The following is a 19,336-nucleotide window of genomic DNA, read 5'->3' on the forward strand; positions in this document are numbered from 1 at the left end:
TTAAAATCCAGTTTCAACTCTTCAGAGCTGCCCTTCATAATATCATTAAAAACCCACATGGACTACGATTCAATCGATTTCCATGTAACGACATAGTACATTCGTGAGCAGCTTAGTAATGTAATTTACTCGAGCTCTAGGATAGGACATTGTTTTTACACCAGGAATGGTCACATTTCTTACCATGGAGCTGCCCAAAATCACGGCTGGCAAGCAGTACGAGGAAATCCGCCCACTCCCACGCTTCACAGGATTCGGAGAACCCTTTATGGACGGGCGAGAGGCAGGATAACTTGAGCCTGTTGCTCTCTGCACCTGGTGCAGGCCTCCGACAGATGTAGAAGCCCCGCTCGATCCAGGGCAGGAAGGTTGCTGACTTCGAAATCGTAGGAGTAGGCACTGCGACCGCAGACACAGGTACCCCCAGTGACGAAGGTGCAGGAAAATCAGGCTCCAGGACGGCGAAATGATTCGTTGGGAGTGTAGACTGTTTTGTGGGAGGCCGCTGTCTTCGGCTTCCACCGCTTGTGACATGCGACCATCGTTGATTGTCGTGCTCCTCTTGCTGTGCTCCTTCGACTCCGCTCTCTGATGGGGAAGCTCCAGGAAACACCGCCCAGTCGCATATCGACAAACGACAAGGCGGAGATGCATCCAACAACCACAAATGCTGTCCCGCCCCCGGTGTAGAAAAGGTAAACATTCCACTCTGCGTTTTCCCCAGTTTCTTACGTAGGTTTGCGACCTGCGTGATCAAGGAAGGCACCTCAAGCCTATAATCTTCGGCAAGTAATACAATTGCCACATTGGAACTCTGAGTGATCCGGTTTATCCCGTGACAAAGTGTAGTAGTGTCCTGCCTTTTATTTCAGTGAATAGATTGAATTGGGGCCATTGTCAAGAGTGTGTGCCTACACAACAACCTTAGGGTGGAAGTTTACGATTCTTACCTGTTGTTGGTCACCCCTTGTTTGGTAGAACATATCTCTACTGAGGATGAAATAGACAAATACTTCAGACCAACATCAGTCAACTGACAAGCTACGTATTTTCTGATTTTGAGCCTAGTGATGATGTGTCAATGATAGTTGTTAGGTACTTTAATGTTTATCTTCCTCTGCAGACTTCTTCTACCTTCAGGATGTCCAGTGCATTGTCTATCTCCAGACCTTCATCCCTCTTTATAAAGAGTGTTGTTCAGCCCTATATGGAGAGGGCCATTAAAAAGTAGTCCTCCTCCCATCTTGTTTACATGTCATCGCTCCTTCCTTTTATCCTTGAGGACAAAGATAAACCTGTGAAATTGCTCTTGGATTCCTTCAACTGACCATGAGGCACTTCAATGTGCGTGACTGTCTGGGCCTCACCATCTGACATTGTAATAGCTGGGGCCTGTTTGCAAAGGACTCACATAAATACATCTTGGACATACATGAAAGAACACTTGTCACCTTCCTCAAGCAACTCATGTTAGACTCCATTTACCTTATGAGATGTTAACAAAATGTCCACCCCAGGGCATTATGCCCTGGAAAATATAGAGAATATTGTATATTTTACACATAATTACATCAAATTTGGTCAAATTTACTATCAGTGGCTCCTTTAAAAAACATGGGTGGATTACACCTCTGCTTCCACCATGACATATAGCATTAGGGCTGGGCAATATGGCAAATAAATTATCATGATATCTCTATATTTTTTCATTCAATAACGATAATTATCACGATATTAATCAAATCATGTCTAAAAGGTGCATGTCTGCTTCAAACTCAAGAATGCCTGAACAAACTGTGGTTAGAGTGTTGGGCCAGTAGCCAAAAGCTGACAAGGTAAAAATCTTGTCTTTCTACCCCTGAACAAGGCAGTTAACCCACTGTTCCCCGATGGGCCTTCATTGTAAATAAGTTGTTCTTAACTGACTTGCCTAGTTAAATAAAGGTTAAAAAAATATATAAATGTATTATGTGAGCTACACACAAAATTATACTTGAAGGAAAATTGTTCCATGTTTGCGGCCTGGGAGCACGTACCTGGGGACAATTCAATTGATAAGCCTCTTGAAACCTTCCCTTTCGGCTGCTAATTGGTAGCATGTCCTTAGCAATGCAATGCATACTAGCATTTGTGATGTCTTTGTCTTTTGCCACTGTTTTCGCCTACATCACACATTTTTCATGGTTAATAGTGGCTACTCCATCACTCGAGGTGCTAAGTGGTTTTTAGTGGGCGTATACCTCTCCATGGCTCCTCCTCCACCAGGTGCTAAGTGGTGTTTAGTGGGCGTGTACCTCTCCACGTGCATATTGTCACTTCTCTGCACGTTCCTGCTGCGTCACAGAGGTGAAATGGACTGCTGTACCTAATTATTCTATATCGACATTATCGTAAATGAATCTAACCGTTTTTACATCGTTATTGAGTGAAGTAATTACCTCAACAATTATTTATATTGATTTATTGCCCAGCCCTAGATTACCATTCACCCTCAAAAGACAATATCCCATTAAAACCTTGTTAAATAGCCTTTTATATAGTTTTTCTCTATATTAGCATCCTCTGATTAATGTATGCATTAACTCAATCTTGGTTACAACACTGATATTAACAAGTTATAGATGATCATTCTATCTCTGGAGATAGGTGGGGACGTGCTAAATAACTTACAAGCGTAGATAAATCTGGACATTCATAAATTGGGCCAAAGTCAACATTATCCGGCCATATGACAATGGATAACATATTTTATAAAGTAATATAACTGTATGTAACTGCTTCCCGGGTAATATAATAATAGATTATGGTGAGTAACTATTTGATCTGTTTGATAAGGAAATACTTTTTGGGGGGGGGGGGGGGGGGGGGTCTCGAGTGACAACTACCCAGGTAAGTGCAACAGATATTGTGACTGAGACACGGTGGCTGTGGTAAGACATTAGTGAAGGTGTGAAGCTGTCTACAAATGGATAATGTAGTGGTTGACACAGCTGGAAAGAGCCTTATACACTTTTAGAAAAAAGGGTATTAACTAACTTAAAATGATTATTCGGCTGTCCCCATATGAGAACCCTGTGGGTAACCCTTTTTGGTTCTAGATAGAGCCTTTTGGTTCCAGGTAGAAGCTTTTTGGGTTTCATGCGAAACTGTTTTCACAGAGGGTTCTATGTGGATCCAAAAAGGGTTCTCCTATGAGGACTGCCGAAGAACCCTTTTGGAACCCTTTTTTCTAAGAGTGTACCTCCTTCAAAACGTGCGTGCAGGCGGTAAGTGCTCTGTTTCGTCTTAAGTTTACCATAAAAAACATTTTGACAACTTCACACCTTGCACCTAGCACATACCAGTCTGTGTCCCTCAATGACTTGTTAAGGGTCCCATTCCCAGCTGTCGTGTGTGGAGGGCATTTGAGTCTTGCTTAATAGACTTGACCAAATGTTCACTTACACTTATGGAAGGGGGTAAAGGGATTGTCCACCCAAATTAGGTTTCCTTAACTGGTAAGTGGTGTATGGACAAGGTAAAACCATGCTTTGGTTTTGTTTAACTAGCAATTGTCTCAAAATGCTTTTCTGGACCAAAATGCAAGTAAATATTAGGAAACCAATATGTACATTTCTAATTTGGGTGAACTATCCCTTTTTGGGGTTATTTGAGCCTTGCTTGATGTACTTGAACACATGGACTCACCTTAAACTATTCTCCTGTCATCCATTGTCTTCATAGAATGACAACTGGCAGAGATCTCTTTCCTAACCAAGGCACGTGGGATCCCTGACAAAGGGTGAGTGAAAAAGGAGAGGATGTGTAGTTGGCTAGGGTAGTGAAGCATGGGTAGCCTCCAATCCACACCAGGGTGCTGTGTGGGCTCTTAAAATGAGTTCCAACAAAGTAATGTATTGGTTAAGCATTTTTATCTCACTGAGACTTTCACCAGATTGAAAAAGAAACAGAATTTATTGAGGTACTATTCAGCATGCACTATTGCTTTCCAGAACCATAGATTATTCCTCAGTTATCATATGAAGATACTTTTGGCCATGTAGTGTATGTGGACACCTGCTCCCTGAAACCCCACCTCTTTAAGGAATACCTAGGATAGGATAAAGTAATCCCTCTCACCCCCCCCCCCCCTTAAAATATTTAGATGCACTACTGTTCCACTGGATGTCATAAGGTGAATGCACCAATTTGTAAGTCGCTCTGGATAAGAGCGTCTGCTAAATGACTTAAATGTAATGTAAATGTAAAATCATGGCCATTAATATGGAGTTGGTTCCCCCTTTGCTGCTATAACAGCCTCAACTCTTCTGGGAAGGCTTTCGACTAGATGTTGTAACATTGCTGTGGGGACATGCTTCCATTCAGCCACGAGCATTAGTGAGGCCGTGCACTGATGTTGGCCGATTTAGGCCTGGCTTGCAGTCGGCGTTCCAATTCATCCCAAAGGTGTTTGATTGGGTTGGCGTCAGGGCTCTGGGCAGGCCAGTCAAGTTCTTCCACACCGATCTTGACAAAGCATTTCTGTATGGACCTCGCTTTCTGCACAGGGCCATTGCCATGCTGAAACAGGAAAGGGCCTTCCCCAAACTGTTGCCACAAATTTGGAAGCACAGAATCGTCTAAAATGTATGCTGTAGAGTTAAGATTTCCCTTCACTGGAGTGAAGGGGCTTTGCCTGAACCATGAAAACATCCCCAGACCATTATTCCTCCTCCACCAAATGTTTCAGTTGGCACTATGTATTGGGGCAGGTAGCGTTCTCCTGGCATCCGCCAAACCCAGATTCGTCCATCGGACAGCCAGATGGTGAAACATTATTCATCACTCCACAAAACGTGTTTCCACTTCTCCAGAGTCTAATGGCGGCTAGCTTTACACCACTACAGCCAACGCTTGGCATTGGGCATGGTGATATTAGGCTTGTGTGCGGCTGCTCGGCCATGGAAACCTATTTCATTAAGTTCCCGACTAACAGTTCTTGTGCTGACGTTGCAACCGAGAACGGACAATATTTTACACGCTTCAGCACTCGGCGGTCCCGTTCTGTGAGCTTGTGTGGCCTACCACGTCGCGGCTGAGCCGTTGTTGCTCCTAGACGTTTCCACTTCACAATAACCACACTTACAGTTGACTGGGGCAGTTCTAGCAGGGTAGAAATTTGACGAACTGACTTGCTGGAAAGGTGGCATCCTATGACGATGCCATGATGAAAGCACTGAGCTCTTCAGTAAGGCCATTCTGCCAATGTTTGTCTGTGGAGATTGCATGGCTGTGTGCTCAATTTTGTCACTGACTAAAATACAGTAGAATAGAATACAGTTTTTACATATGAGATGAGTAAAGTAGTATGTAAACAGTATTTTAATATTATTAAAGTGACTTGTGTTCCATTATTAAAGTGAACAGGGATTCCAAGTCTATGTATATAGGGCAGCAGCCTCTAAGGTGCAGGGTTGCGTAACCGGGTGGTAACCGGCTAGTGATGGCTATTTAACAGTCTTATGGCCTTGAGACAGAAGCTGGTTTTCAGTCTCTTGGTCCCAGCTTTGATGCACCTGTACTGACCTCGCCTTCTGGATGGGAGCAGGGTGAACAGGCCGTGGCTCGGGTGGTTGATGTCCTTGATGATCTTTATGGCCTTCCTGTGACATCGGGTGCTGTAGGTGTCCTGGAGGGCAGGTAGTTTGCCCCGGGTGATAAGTTGGGCAGACCGCACCACCCTCTGGAGAGCCCTGCGGTTGTGGGCAGTGCAGTTGCTGTACCAGGCGGTGATACAGCCTGACAGGATGCTCTCAATTATGCATCTGTAAAAGTTTGAGAGTTTTAGGGGCCAAGCCAAATTTCACTGTATCTTCAAAGGTATTGTCTAGGTGAGTTTCAGAGATAGTCAGAATATGAATGTCATATGTTACTAGCAAATTATTGATTTCATGAACCTTGTTTCTTAAGCTACATATGTTAACGTGGGCTATTTTGAGAACTTTTCTTCTGGGATGCTTACTTGTTTTCATTGCTTTACTGGGAAGCTTAGCAGAGGTAGATATGTTCGTGTTATTTATGTTATTTATGTTAGTGCAGGGTAAGCTACACACAGTGGACTTCCTACTAGGGCACACCGCCTCAGTGCTAACAGTATAATTCTGGTTCATAGGCACATGATTACTGCATACAATATCTGTAGGATCAGCAGAGGCATTCAGGGCAGTTAGAGGGACATCAATTAAGCTACTTACATTTTTGTTTACCAATGCCTCTAGTATAATGTATATTTGCTAAAGCTTTATGACCACTCAGTGTCACAATGGTAGGGATTAACTGAGCTGGGCTTGGGTCATTGATAAGTCATTGTCTCCACGCAGCCTTATAATGCTGTGAAAGGATCCAGGAACCCAAATGATTTGGGTGGATCCCATCCTCCTTATAAAACGTGTTTTATTTCTAAAAGGTAGACATTTTCAACAAAAGTTACACCCATTGAGCTGCAATAATCACGTAGGCAGTTGTGAAGAGAAAGAATCCTGCTAAAGCGTTCAATACCACGATTCAGAGAAGGCTCAGGGGAGCATCGCTGGGGAGTTTCTCCCGTTATTTACTGCAAATTCTCTCAAGCTCTGTCAGGTTGGATGGGAGTGTCGTTGCACAGCTATTTTCAGGTCTCTCCAGAAATGTTTGTTTAAGTCGGGCTCTGGCTGGGGCACTCGAGGACATTCAGAGACTTGTCCTGAAGCTACTCCTGCGTTGTCTTGGCTGTGTGCTTTGGGTCATTGTCCTGTTGGAAGATGAACCTTCTAGTCCGGTCTGAGGTCCTGAGCACTCTGAAAAACATCCCCACAGCAGGATGCTGCCTCCACCATGCTTCATCGTAGGGATGGTGCCAGGTTTTTTCCAGACGTGACGCTTGGCATTCGGGACAAAGAGTTCAATCTTGGTTTCATCAGACCAGAGAATCTTGTTTCTCATGGCCTGAGAGTCCTTTAGTTGTCTTTTTGGCAAACTCCAAGCGAGCTGTCATGTTCCTTTTACTGAGGAGTGGCTTCCGTTTGGCCACTCTACCATAAAGGCCTGATTGGTGGAGTTCTGCAGAGATGGTTGTCTTTCTGGAAGGTTCTCCCATCTTCACAGAGGAACTCTGGAGCTCTGTCAGAGTGACCATCGGGTTCTTGGTCACCTCCCTGACCAAGGCCTTTCTCCCCCGATTGCTCACTTCTTCCATTTTAGAATAATGGAAGCCACTTTGTTCTTGGGGACGTTAAATGCTGCAAAAATGTTTTGGTACCCTTCCCCAGGTCTGTGCTTCGACACCATCCTATATTGGAGCTCTATCTCAATTTTGAGTCTCATAGCAAAGGGTCTGAATACTTATGTAAATAATATTTCTGTTTTTATGTTTAATAGATTTGCAAACATTTCTAAAAACCTATTTTCGCATTATCATTATGGTGTACTGTGTGTAGATTGATGATAATTATTTTTAAAATTAATTTTAGAATAAGGCTGTAATGTAACAAAATGTGGGAAAAGGGAAAGGGTCTGAATACTTTCCAAATGCACTTCTAATTGAGCTGTTCTTGTATATTAATGTTCTGTATTATGTCATGTTTTGTGTTGACCCCAGGAAGAGTAGCTGCTGCTTTTGCAACAGCTAATGAGGATATTAATAAAATACCAAATATGTCTGGAGAAAACCAGGCACCACTCATCACCCGTCTAACACCACACGTACCGTGAAGCATGGTGGTGGCAGCATCATGCAATGGGGATTATTTTCAGCAGCAGGGACTGAGAGATTGGTATGGATAAAGGGAACAATGAATGGAGCCAAATACAGGAAAATCCTTAATGAGAACCTGCTTTTTTATTTTTTATTTTATTTATTTCACCTTTATTTAACCAGGTAGGCTAGTTGAGAACAGGTTCTCATTTGCAACTGCGACCTGGCCAAGATAAAGCATAGCAGAGTGAACAGACAACACAGAGTTACACATGGAGTAAACAATTAACAAGTCAATAACACAGTAGAGAAAAAAAAGGGAGTCTATATACAATGTGTGCAAAAGGCATGAGGAGGTAGGCGAATAATTACAATATTGCAGATTAACACTGGAGTGATAAATGATCAGATGATCATGTACAGGTAGAGATATTTGTGTGCAAAAGAGCAGAAAGGTAAATAAATAAAAACTGTGGGGATGAGGTAGGTGAAAATGGGTGGGCTATTTACCAATAGATTATGTACAGCTGCAGCGATCGGTTAGCTGCTCAGATAGCTGATGTTTGAAGTTGGTGAGGGAGATAAAAGTCTCCAACTTCAGCGATTTTTGCAAATCGTTCCAGTCACAGGCAGCAGAGTACTGGAACGAAAGGCGGCCGAATGAGGTGTTGGCTTTGGGGATGCTCAATGAGATACACCTGCTGGAGCGCGTGCTACGGATGGGTGTTGCCATCGTGACCAGTGAGCTGAGATAAGGCGGAGCTTTGCCTAGCATGGCCTTGTAGATGACCTGGAGCCAGTGGGTCTGGCGACGAATATGTAGCGAGGGCCAGCCGACTAGAGCATACAAGTCGCAGTGGTGGGTAGTATAAGGTGCTTTAGTGACAAAACGGATGGCACTGTGATAAACTGCATCCAGTTTGCTGAGAAGAGTGTTGGAAGCCATTTTGTAGATGACATCGCCGAAGTCGAGGATCGGTAGGATAGTCAGTTTTACTAGGGTAAGCTTGGCAGCGTGAGTGAAGGAGGCTTTGTTGCGGAATAGAAAGCCGACTCTTGATTTGATTTTCGATTGGAGATGTTTGATATGGGTCTGGAAGGAGAGTTTGCAGTCTAGCCAGACACCTAGGTACTTATAGGTGTCCACATATTCAAGGTCGGAACCATCCAGTGTGGTGATGCTAGTCGGGCAAGCGGGTGCAGGCAGCGATCGGTTGAAAAGCATGCATTTGGTTTTACTAGCGTTTAAGAGCAGTTGGAGGCCACGGAAGGAGTGTTGTATGGCATTGAAGCTCGATTGGAGGTTAGATAGCACAGTGTCCAATGACGGGCCGAAAGTGTATAGAATGGTGTCGTCTGCGTAGAGGTGGATCAGGGAATCGCCCGCAGCAAGAGCAACATCATTGATATACACAGAGAAAAGAGTCGGCCCGAGAATTGAACCCTGTGGCACCCCCATAGAGACTGCCAGAGGACCGGACAACATGCCCTCCGATTTGACACACTGAACTCTGTCTGCAAAGTAATTGGTGAACCAGGCAAGGCAGTCATCCGAAAAGCCGAGGCTACTGAGTCTGCCGATAAGAATATGGTGATTGACAGAGTCGAAAGCCTTGGCAAGGTCGATGAAGACGGCTGCACAGTACTGTCTTTTATCGATGGCGGTTATGATGTCGTTTAGTACCTTGAGTGTGGCTGAGGTGCACCCGTGACCGGCTCGGAAACCAGATTGCATAGCGGAGAAGGTACGGTGGGATTCGAGATGGTCAGTGACCTGTTTGTTGACTTGGCTTTCGAAGACCTTAGATAGGCAGGGCAGAATGGATATAGGTCTGTAACAGTTTGGGTCCAGGGTGTCTCCCCCTTTGAAGAGGGGGATGACTGCGGCAGCTTTCCAATCCTTGGGGATCTCAGACGATATGAAAGAGAGGTTGAACAGGCTGGTAGTTTCAGAAATAGAGGGTCCAGATTGTCAAGCCCAGCAGATTTATACGGGTCCAGGTTTTGCAGCTCTTTCAGAACATCTGCTATCTGGATTTGGGTAAAGGAGAACCTGGAGAGGCTTGGGCGAGGAGCTGCGGGGGGCCGGAGCTGTTGGCCGAGGTAGGAGTAGCCAGGCGGAAGGCATGGCCAGCCGTTGAGAAATGCTTGTTGAAGTTTTCGATAATCATGGATTTGTCGGTGGTGACCGTGTTCCCTAGCCTCAGTGCAGTGGGCAGCTGGGAGGAGGTGCTCTTGTTCTCCATGGACTTCACAGTGTCCCAGAACTTTTTGGAGTTGGAGCTACAGGATGCAAACTTCTGCCTGAAGAAGCTGGCCTTAGCTTTCCTGACTGACTGCGTGTATTGGTTCCTGACTTCCCTGAACAGTTGCATATCGCGGGGACTGTTCGATGCTATTGCAGTCCGCCACAGGATGTTTTTGTGCTGGTCGAGGGCAGTCAGGTCTGAAGTGAACCAAGGGCTGTATCTGTTCTTAGTTCTGCATTTTTTGAACGGAGCATGCATATCTAATATGGTGAGGAAGTTACTCTTAAAGAATGACCAGGCATCCTCAACTGACGGGAGGAGGTCAATGTCCTTCCAGGATATCCGGGCCAGGTCGATTAGAAAGGCCTGCTCACAGAAGTGTTTTAGGGAGCGTTTGACAGTGATGAGGGGTGGTCGTTTGACTGCGGCACCGTAGCGGATACAGGCAATGAGGCAGTGGTCGCTGAGATCCTGGTTGAAGACAGCGGAGGTGTATTTGGAGGGCCAGTTGGTCAGGATGACGTCTATGAGGGTGCCCTTGCTTACAGAGTTAGGGTTGTACCTGGTGGGTTCCTTGATGATTTGTGTGAGATTAGAGGGCATCTAGCTTAGATTGTAGGACTGCCGGGGTGTTAAGCATATCCCAGTTTAGGTCACCTAACAGAACAAACTCAGAAGCTAGATGGGGGGCAATCAATTCACAAATGGTGTCCAGGGCACAGCTGGGAGCTGAGGGGGTCGGTAGCAGGCGGCAACAGTGAGAGACTTATTTCTGGAGAGAGTAATTTTCAGAATTAGTAGTTCGAACTGTTTGGGTATGGACCTGGAAAGTATGACATTACTTTGCAGGCTATCTCTGCAGTAGACTGCGACTCCTCCCCCTTTGGCAGTTCTATCTTGACGGAAGATGTTATAGTTGGGTATGGAAATCTCTGAATTTTTGGTGGCCTTCCTGAGCCAGGATTCAGACACGGCAAGGACATCAGGGTTAGCAGAGTGTGCTAAGGCAGTGAGTAAAACAAACTTAGGGAGGAGGCTTCTAATGTTGATATGCATGAAACCAAGGCTTTTTCGATCACAGAAGTCAACAAATGAGGGTGCCTGGGGACATGCAGGGCCCGGGTTTGCCTCCACATCACCCGCGGAACAGAGAAGGAGTAGTATGAGGGTGCGGCTAAGGGCTATCAAAACTGGTCGCCTAGAGCGTTGGGGACAGAGAATAAGAGGAGCAGGTTTCTGGGCATGGTAGAATATATTCAGGGCATAATGCACAGACAGGGGTATGGTGGGGTGCGTGTACTGCGGAGGTAAGCCCAGGCACTGGGTGATGATGAGAGAGGTTTTATCTCTGGACATGCTGGTTGTAATGGGTGAGGTCACCGCATATGTGGGAGGTGGGACAAAGGAGGTATCAGGGGTGTGAGGAATAGGACTAGGGGCTCCATTGTGAACTAAAACAATGATAACTAACCTGAGCAATAGTATACAAGGCATATTGACATTTGAGAGAGACATACAGCGATGCATACAGTGAACACAGGTGTTGAATTGGGAAAGCTAGCTAAAACAGTGGGTGAGACAACAGCTAATCAGCTAGCATAACAACAGCAGGTGAGATGGCATTGACTAGGCAACTCGGCCGACAGATAAAACAAACAAGCAGAATGGAGTACCTTGATTAATGGACAGTCCAGCGTGCATCAGCTATGTAGCCAAGTGATCAGAGTCCAGGGGGCAGCGGTGGATGGGGCAGGGGGGCTGGGCTGGCGAGTGTTATCCAGGTTAAGAAAACTAACAATGACTAAATAGCTTGTATCTAGCTAGCTGGTTAGCTTCTGGAGGTTCTTGAGTGTGTTCTAAAAATAAAGATAATAGCGATTCCGTATCACATTGGGTGAGGCAAGTTTCCGGAAGGTATAAACAATTTTTTTTTTTTTAATCGGGAAGAGATAGAGTACATATGGGCCACTGCGTTTTTGGGACGCGGCGGGACGGTTAGCAGGCCTGTGCTAACAAGCTAACAGATTAGCAGGCCGGGGTAAACAAGGTAGTAGTTAACGGACCTGGGCTAAACAAGCTAGCAGTTAGCGTGCCGAACTAGCAAGCAAGGAGATAGCGAGGGCTAGAGAGTTAGCCTTTGGAGGACGTCGCGATGGGGTGAGTCTGTTTATTCCTCTTCATGCAGTGATATCGATAGACCGGTCGTAGTCAAGGTATTGTAGCCCAGGAGTATGCTAGAAGCTCTGGCCGGGCTAGCTTCAAGCTACGTGGGTGGAAACGCTAGCCAGGAGTAATCAACCAGGGTTGATGTTTCGCTCGATAGCTAATTGCGAGGATCCAGCTGAAGAATGTTCTGTTTGTGGTGGGAATCCGGGGGTAAAAAAAATTAATTAGGTCCGTTATGCTCTGGTTAGTTGATGACCGCTAGCATAGCTGGTAGTTAGCTGGCTAGCTTCAGTTGAGAGAGTCCGGTTCCGAAGTAAATATAACTACTTTAGGAAAGTAGCTACATTGGCGGGTTGCAGAAGAGTATTTGGAAGCTTAGGTTTAGCAAAATGTTTTTAAGGATATGCGAAGAAAAAAATATCAAAAAAATATCTAAAACGAAAAAGAGACGATATTTACAGAGAGACGATACGACAGGACAACTACTGCTACGCCATCTTGGCTTCATAGGTCAAACGACAGACTGGGGGGTGAAGATTTACGTTCCAACAGGACAATGACTCCAAGCATACAGTCAAAGCAACGCCGGAATGGCTTCAAAACATGAAAGTCCTTGAGTGGCCCAGCCAAAGCCCAGACTTGAATTCCATTGACAATCTGTGGAAAGACTTGAAGATTGCTGTTTACCGCCGCTCCCCATCTAACTTAACAGAGATTGAGAAAATCTTCGATCCAGATGTGCAAAGCTTATACAGACATAACAAAGAGGTCTCAAAGCTGTAAATGCCGCCAAAGGTGCTTCTTCAAAGTATTGACTCAAGGGTGATAGTTCTATTTTTCATTTTCAATACATTTGCAAACATTTCTAAAAACATGTTGTCACTTAGTCATTATGAGGTATTCTGTGAAGATGGGTGAGAAGAAACAAAATATTGAATCCATTTTGAGTTCAGGCTGTAACACAACAAAATGTGAAAAAAGGGTATGAATACTTTCTGAAGGCACTGTGTACATCGAAAAGTAATATACTTCCTAAAAATACTATTTAAAATTGAATAAAAATATCTAATTGTTTTGCCTTTAGTTAGAATAAAGTGTAAACTATATTGTGTTTTAATCCTACAGAATAAAGATACTTGAAACATAATATAATAGCTTACTGCATGTGATATGACAATGGTGTCTACTGCTTAATGTACGTTAGTTAGATCCAAGTCATGTTTATAATTTCACCCAGGTTGAACTAATACACTATTACCAGATTGCCCAAACATCGTTAATTGGATTCCTAGGTATTCATAGGGAATGAGTGGGTTTCATGGTCTGAGTCTCAAAGACTGAGAGAAAAAAGCCTTGATTTTACAGGCTTTCACTTCAATAGTTATGTTTTATCTCTTGTGTGTTTTTATTTCAATATACAACATAGTGTATGTTATCAGTTGAAGACATTCAGTTGTACAACTGGCTGGGTAACCCCCTTTCTCTATCTTAATGCTTACACAATGCATTAGTTCTCACAATTTACCAGTAGGGGGGTGAGAAGCCAGTAAAGAGGTGGGTAATGGTACCGCTTATTTTCTACCTTCCCCAAGTGGACAACATTGGAAGTACCTAGGAGGTCACACACAGTTTTCACCCTTACTGTAGGCAGGGGGAAACAAGACAGGGAAAGGGGGATACCTAGTCAGTTGTCCAACTGAATGTATTCAACTGAAATGTGTCTTCCGCATTTAACCCAACCCCTCTGAATCAGAGAGGTGCGGGGGGCTGCCTTAATCGACAATCCACGTCTTCAGGACCCGGGGGAACAGTGGGTTTAATGCCTTGCTCAGGGGCGGAACGACAGATTTTGACCTTGTTAGCTCGGAAGTGTTACCTTTTTTAAAAATTGAATTTTGAATTACAGGTAAATATAATATTTCACTCCTTAGTGGGAAATGGAGGTTCCTGTTTTTACCATCTGCAATCATTTTGGGTTGATCAGTACAGTAATGTAATTAATTCCAAATATTAATAAAGCAGAGAACTGTTTCAGTAGTCTACATGTCTCATTAATATGTGTGCATTGATGTGACCCGCAAAATGAAAACATGCATGGTGTCTTTATACAGTAAGATATGTAGCCATGACCTCTTGCTTAGGTTAGTTGTCCATCATTTATAATTATAAACCTCCCATTGACATTGACACGCCTAAAACAGTTGGCCTTTATGTTGTAACAGACGTCATGTGTCTGAAAGGGTAGCAGGGCTTTTCCGAGACACTTGTTCCATGCTTTGACACTCCCTCCAGTGTTATGGCAAGGTACAGCAATATGGCAAGACAAAAATGATTTTTATTTTACTAGGCAAGTGACGGCCTACACCGGCCAACGTTGGGCCAATTGTGCGCCACCCTATGGGACTCCCAATCGCGGCCAGGTGGTGATACAGCCTGGAATTTGACCAGGGTGTCTGTAGTGACGTCTCAAGCACTGAGATGCAGTGCCTTAGACCGCTGCACCACATGGGATAATTGACTTTCATACTTCTGCAGTGACGCATGGGAGTGAAGTAGCCCAGGTTTGGGCTACTTATACAGTGGTAATAATTACATTGAAGTAAATCCCTTGCAAGTAGAACTTGTGTTTTGCATGCAGCAAAGCAAGCACAACTTCAAAAGATCAATGCAAATAGGAGACGTGTCCACACACACGACTGTCAAAATATGCTTTTGAAATTGACAGAATTCCCCAGCCCCAACTGGTGGTGGAGCTGCAGGTTTTAATGAATGATCCTATAGGATCGTTTAAAGAGCAAGTTAAGATTCAGCTTCGTCCTAGTACTGAATCAAAGCATTTTCAATTCAACTGCTTTTGATTATTGGCAGAAAAATAACAGCTTCTACATTTACATTTATGTTATAAAATCTGAGAGAGAAAAAAATGTAATCTGATGTCAGAATCCTAAAATATTCAAAACAATTGAATATAGATAAGGGCACCTTACCTCCAGCGGCTAACGAGAGCAGCCTAGCTTGTTCTGAGTAGCCTAGCTTGTTCTGAGTAGCCTAGCTTGTTCTGAGCAGCCTAGCTTGTTCTGAGTAGCCTAGCTTGTTCTGAGTAGCCTAGCTTGTTCTGAGTAGCCTAGCTTGCTGTGGAGAAGTATTTTTATTTGCTGTAGAGGAGCCTGCTAATTATAGGACCTGATGCACGTCACGTCTACAAGTGAAGACAATAATCAAACACTCCCATGAAAGTCCACCATTCCTCATAATATGATAAATACACACAGAACCTGCTACAATGTTATTTGTTTAACGTTATGTTAAGACTTTTCAAAATGCCGGTTATTCATTAGAAATCTGTGCTAGATAATATCCTGATGTATCAATGCAGCTTTGTGCCGTTTCACTAATTTCAACATCATTAAACTTAAGTTATAAAGAAATGATATTCAAAGAATTGTAGTCGTGTATTTATTTCCAGATCAGCTTTATCCTTGTCTGACCAAGTAGAGAGATGTTATTGTGAGTGGACACACTACAGATATTACAGTATACCCTCTTAACATTTTGAGGATGTATTTGGCGCAATGGGGCGGCAGGGTAGCCTAGTGGTTAGAGTGTTGGACTAGTAACTGGAAGGTTGCAAGTTCAAATCCCCGAGCTGACAAGGTACATATCTGTCGTTCTGCCCCTGAACAGGCAGTTCCTAGGCCGTCATTGAAAATAAGAATTTGTTCTTAACTGACTTGCCTGGTTAAATAAAGAAAAAATAAAAAAATGATTATGTAAATAAATAACATGTCCAAAATGCTTTATTGTTGTGAGTAGTGTAGGCTTATATTGTTTGCGCTTGTCCAATTCATTGAAGGTTATTAAGAAGATATGATTAGCGAACTCATTAGGGAAGATATTTTGTAATTAATGTGGCTAGATTTTGTTAGCTGAAGAATGCAGAAATCCAACATGTCCTGAACAATCCTTTCCTTCTCAATCACGATGTGTTGACAGATACTGTGCTCAGAGCTGTGGCCTCTCTTTATAAAGACCGCACTTTTAGTGCTGATATCTCAGGAATCCCACTGCCTGAGTTATTGCAGTTGAGTGACTTTGATTTTTATTCATTATTGCTTAACAGTTTCCAGAAAAACTGATGAAATGCAGAATTGACATTAATAAAAAATTGCATAGAAAATAGTGTGTGTAAGCCAAAGGTGGGATGTTAAAGAATAATGAGACGTAGGCCTAGCTGTTGCTGTCTCACAAGTTGATGGATTGTGAAGTGTAACCTTAGCTGGAACGTTCCACAATCTTTATAGAGGGTGCCAATAATTTTGTACCTGACTATGTGTAGGAGGTGTCTTTAATAATGGGGATGTAGCTGTTGCTGTCTCTCAACGATGGTTTGTGAGGCGTAACCTTAACTCGTATTTACACCACATTGTTTCCCTTCCTTTGTCCTTCAGTACAAATATAACCCAGTGAAATTCCTTCCGAGTGCCTTTCTGATTGAGGTGGACAGATATCTGATCTAGATTAGGTGCTATAAGTGTTTTATCAGAGATTAATCCTACCACATGCCTGATTGTCCAGGTCATGGAAATGAAACTCTTTTTGAGAAGCATTCACTACTAGTGAAGGGATTTGGGGGGATGACAAGTAGATGAGAATGTCGATGCTGATCTTCAATTAATTTGGGGGTAATAGGTCGTTTTCAATAACATGCCACAGTGAGGCTCAAAATGTTTAGAATGACAGGAAATGAGCTTTTAAAATGGGAAAATATTCTTTCAGCTTCATGTCAAAATGTGTAGCATAGCAGGAAATAGCAGGGGGTGCTTGCTCGAACCTTTCGGGGGGCTCGTGAAACGCCACGGTCTCTGATGACTAAATTACGGTAGATAACGTTAGCTAGCATTTACATTTACGAAAAACATAACATTACATACATAGCTACCGGTAGGTAACGTTCAAAGACACAGCTCACAGTGAGTGAATATATATTTTTTGTGCATAATTTCAATTCCAATTGTCATCTCTGCAGACCATGACTAACGTCCGATAACTATACAACGTCTTGAGTGGCACCTTTCGAAACTCCTATTTCTCATTGGTTCCTTTAGAAATCCCCATTTCTCATTGGTTCCTTTCGAAACCCCCATTTCTTATTGGTTAATTTTGAAACCCCTACTTTTCCTGAGAGATGTTTGATCTGGACCCCAATCTGTGTTAAAGAGACCTACATCTCCTCTAAAACCATTGACACATGCGTGCCGTTTTCAAGGGATTGTTAAATGTTAACTATTTGGTTGTAATATAACCTCTTGAAGAGCATTGTCAGACCTACACTATTCAGTTTATTCCATGCAAAAAATAATTTCGCACATTGAGCTCTATCAGAGTTATACAGTAAGTAACTGCATGCTATTCGTGATGAGTAAACATCAATGATCATGTAATTTCAGATACGGATATCTCTCAATATTGGCCATCATTAATTGGATATTTGAGTGAAATAAAAAGTGAACTATTACTTGACAAGTATGAGTGATTTTGCTAAATGTCCCATCTTTTTTTCGTCTCTGCCTGTCAAGCAGCAGAAGGGCATTTGCAGTGGTAACGTTAGTGTTAGCTGATGTTTACTTTGCAAGTTACTGGTAGAAACGTTGTACAGTTGGCTAATAGTGGTAAATGGACCTAATGTAGGCCTACCTAGCTAAATTAGCTAAAATGTTCCCCTTTTCAACATTGGGTTTAATTACGATTACTGCTGACAGACATAATATAAGGCTACATTGTTTGAAGGATCACATCAAATTGGCTAGCTATCTAAAAGATCACGTCAGTATGGCTAGTTAACAAGCCAACTTTCAGGGGATAAACTTGCCATCTATAGTGATGACAGTAGTCAGACAATTTTACCAGGACGAGGATTTGCCGATGTCAAACTATTTCCCAAATCCTATAATCTCGGATGAAGCAAACAAAATGATGTTGTTTGCTTAGCTTCACGTATCTGAAATTACATGATCATTCATGTTAACTGATCATGAATAGCATATAGCTATTTGCTGTATAACTCTGATGATGGAGATACATTTGCGTAATTTTTTTGCATGGAATAATCGGTAAATAGATGATATTATAACCAAATAGTTCTAACATTTATTTAACAATCCCTTGAAAACGGCCAACCTGGTCTCAGAGCATTTCGCATTATTCTGTACGTAAATCTGAGACACTCAATTTAGTATGATATGTTGTGTTTGGCATGGTTACATACAGTGGTGATTTTAGCATGTAAATCTTGGTGAGACAAAAAAAACATAATTATGTGGGATGCATGCCCCCAAAGCCACTACACAACACTAAACAATACATTAATTGCACTATAACTGTGACAAACGGTGCCCACAAACTGTTAGGACCTAGATAAAGCTGTCCCAACAGCAGTCCATAAGGGGACGACAAGCAGATAAGAGGCCATCCAGAATTCCGATTAAGACATTAATGAGCGAGCTAGGACGGACATAGTTAATATAATTATTTGTTCAGCACTTTTGAAATGTACAGCAACAGAATTCAGAACATGATCCGTTCTTACAGTGTTCTCCCTGTACACCAAGTCAGAACCATAGGATAAATAAAGGAGGCATATAAGCAGACAATGAAAGCTCTTACAATATTCAATGATTACATTTCTCAAAAACAGGTTATAGGCTACATGTGCACCACCAAGTCAGAACAGTAGGCGAAATTAAGAGGTGAAAGTAGACCAAATTATTAGGGAGAGGCACATGGGCTACTAACAGCTTACTACACAGCATAACTTAGTATTACTTTCTTAGCTACAGTATACATTTCTCCCTGGAATATTACATTGTTTATGCAGCAGAATACAATACATTTTGGGACATAATTTTGGGACATAAGAATTTGAACATAAAGTAATTGGCTCAGTAGAACAGAATAAATATTTTAGCATAAGTATAATACAGGAAGGCACATTTTATATTTACACATGTATCAGGGAAGGAGTGATTGGGGGGCAAGTGTTTAAATTGAGCATTATTAGCACTAGTAAATAATAGTCTGGTAACAGCTGTTGAGATGTGTGTGTCTGATGGCTTGTAGATACAAACTGTCTCTAAGCCTGTTGGTGTCAGACCTCCAGCTTCAATACCATCTGCCCAACAGTAAGGGAGTATGAACAGCTCATGGCTGGGGT

Source organism: Oncorhynchus nerka, linkage group LG22, assembly GCF_034236695.1.
Source record: "Oncorhynchus nerka isolate Pitt River linkage group LG22, Oner_Uvic_2.0, whole genome shotgun sequence".
In the NCBI taxonomy this organism is placed as follows: domain Eukaryota; kingdom Metazoa; phylum Chordata; class Actinopteri; order Salmoniformes; family Salmonidae; genus Oncorhynchus; species Oncorhynchus nerka.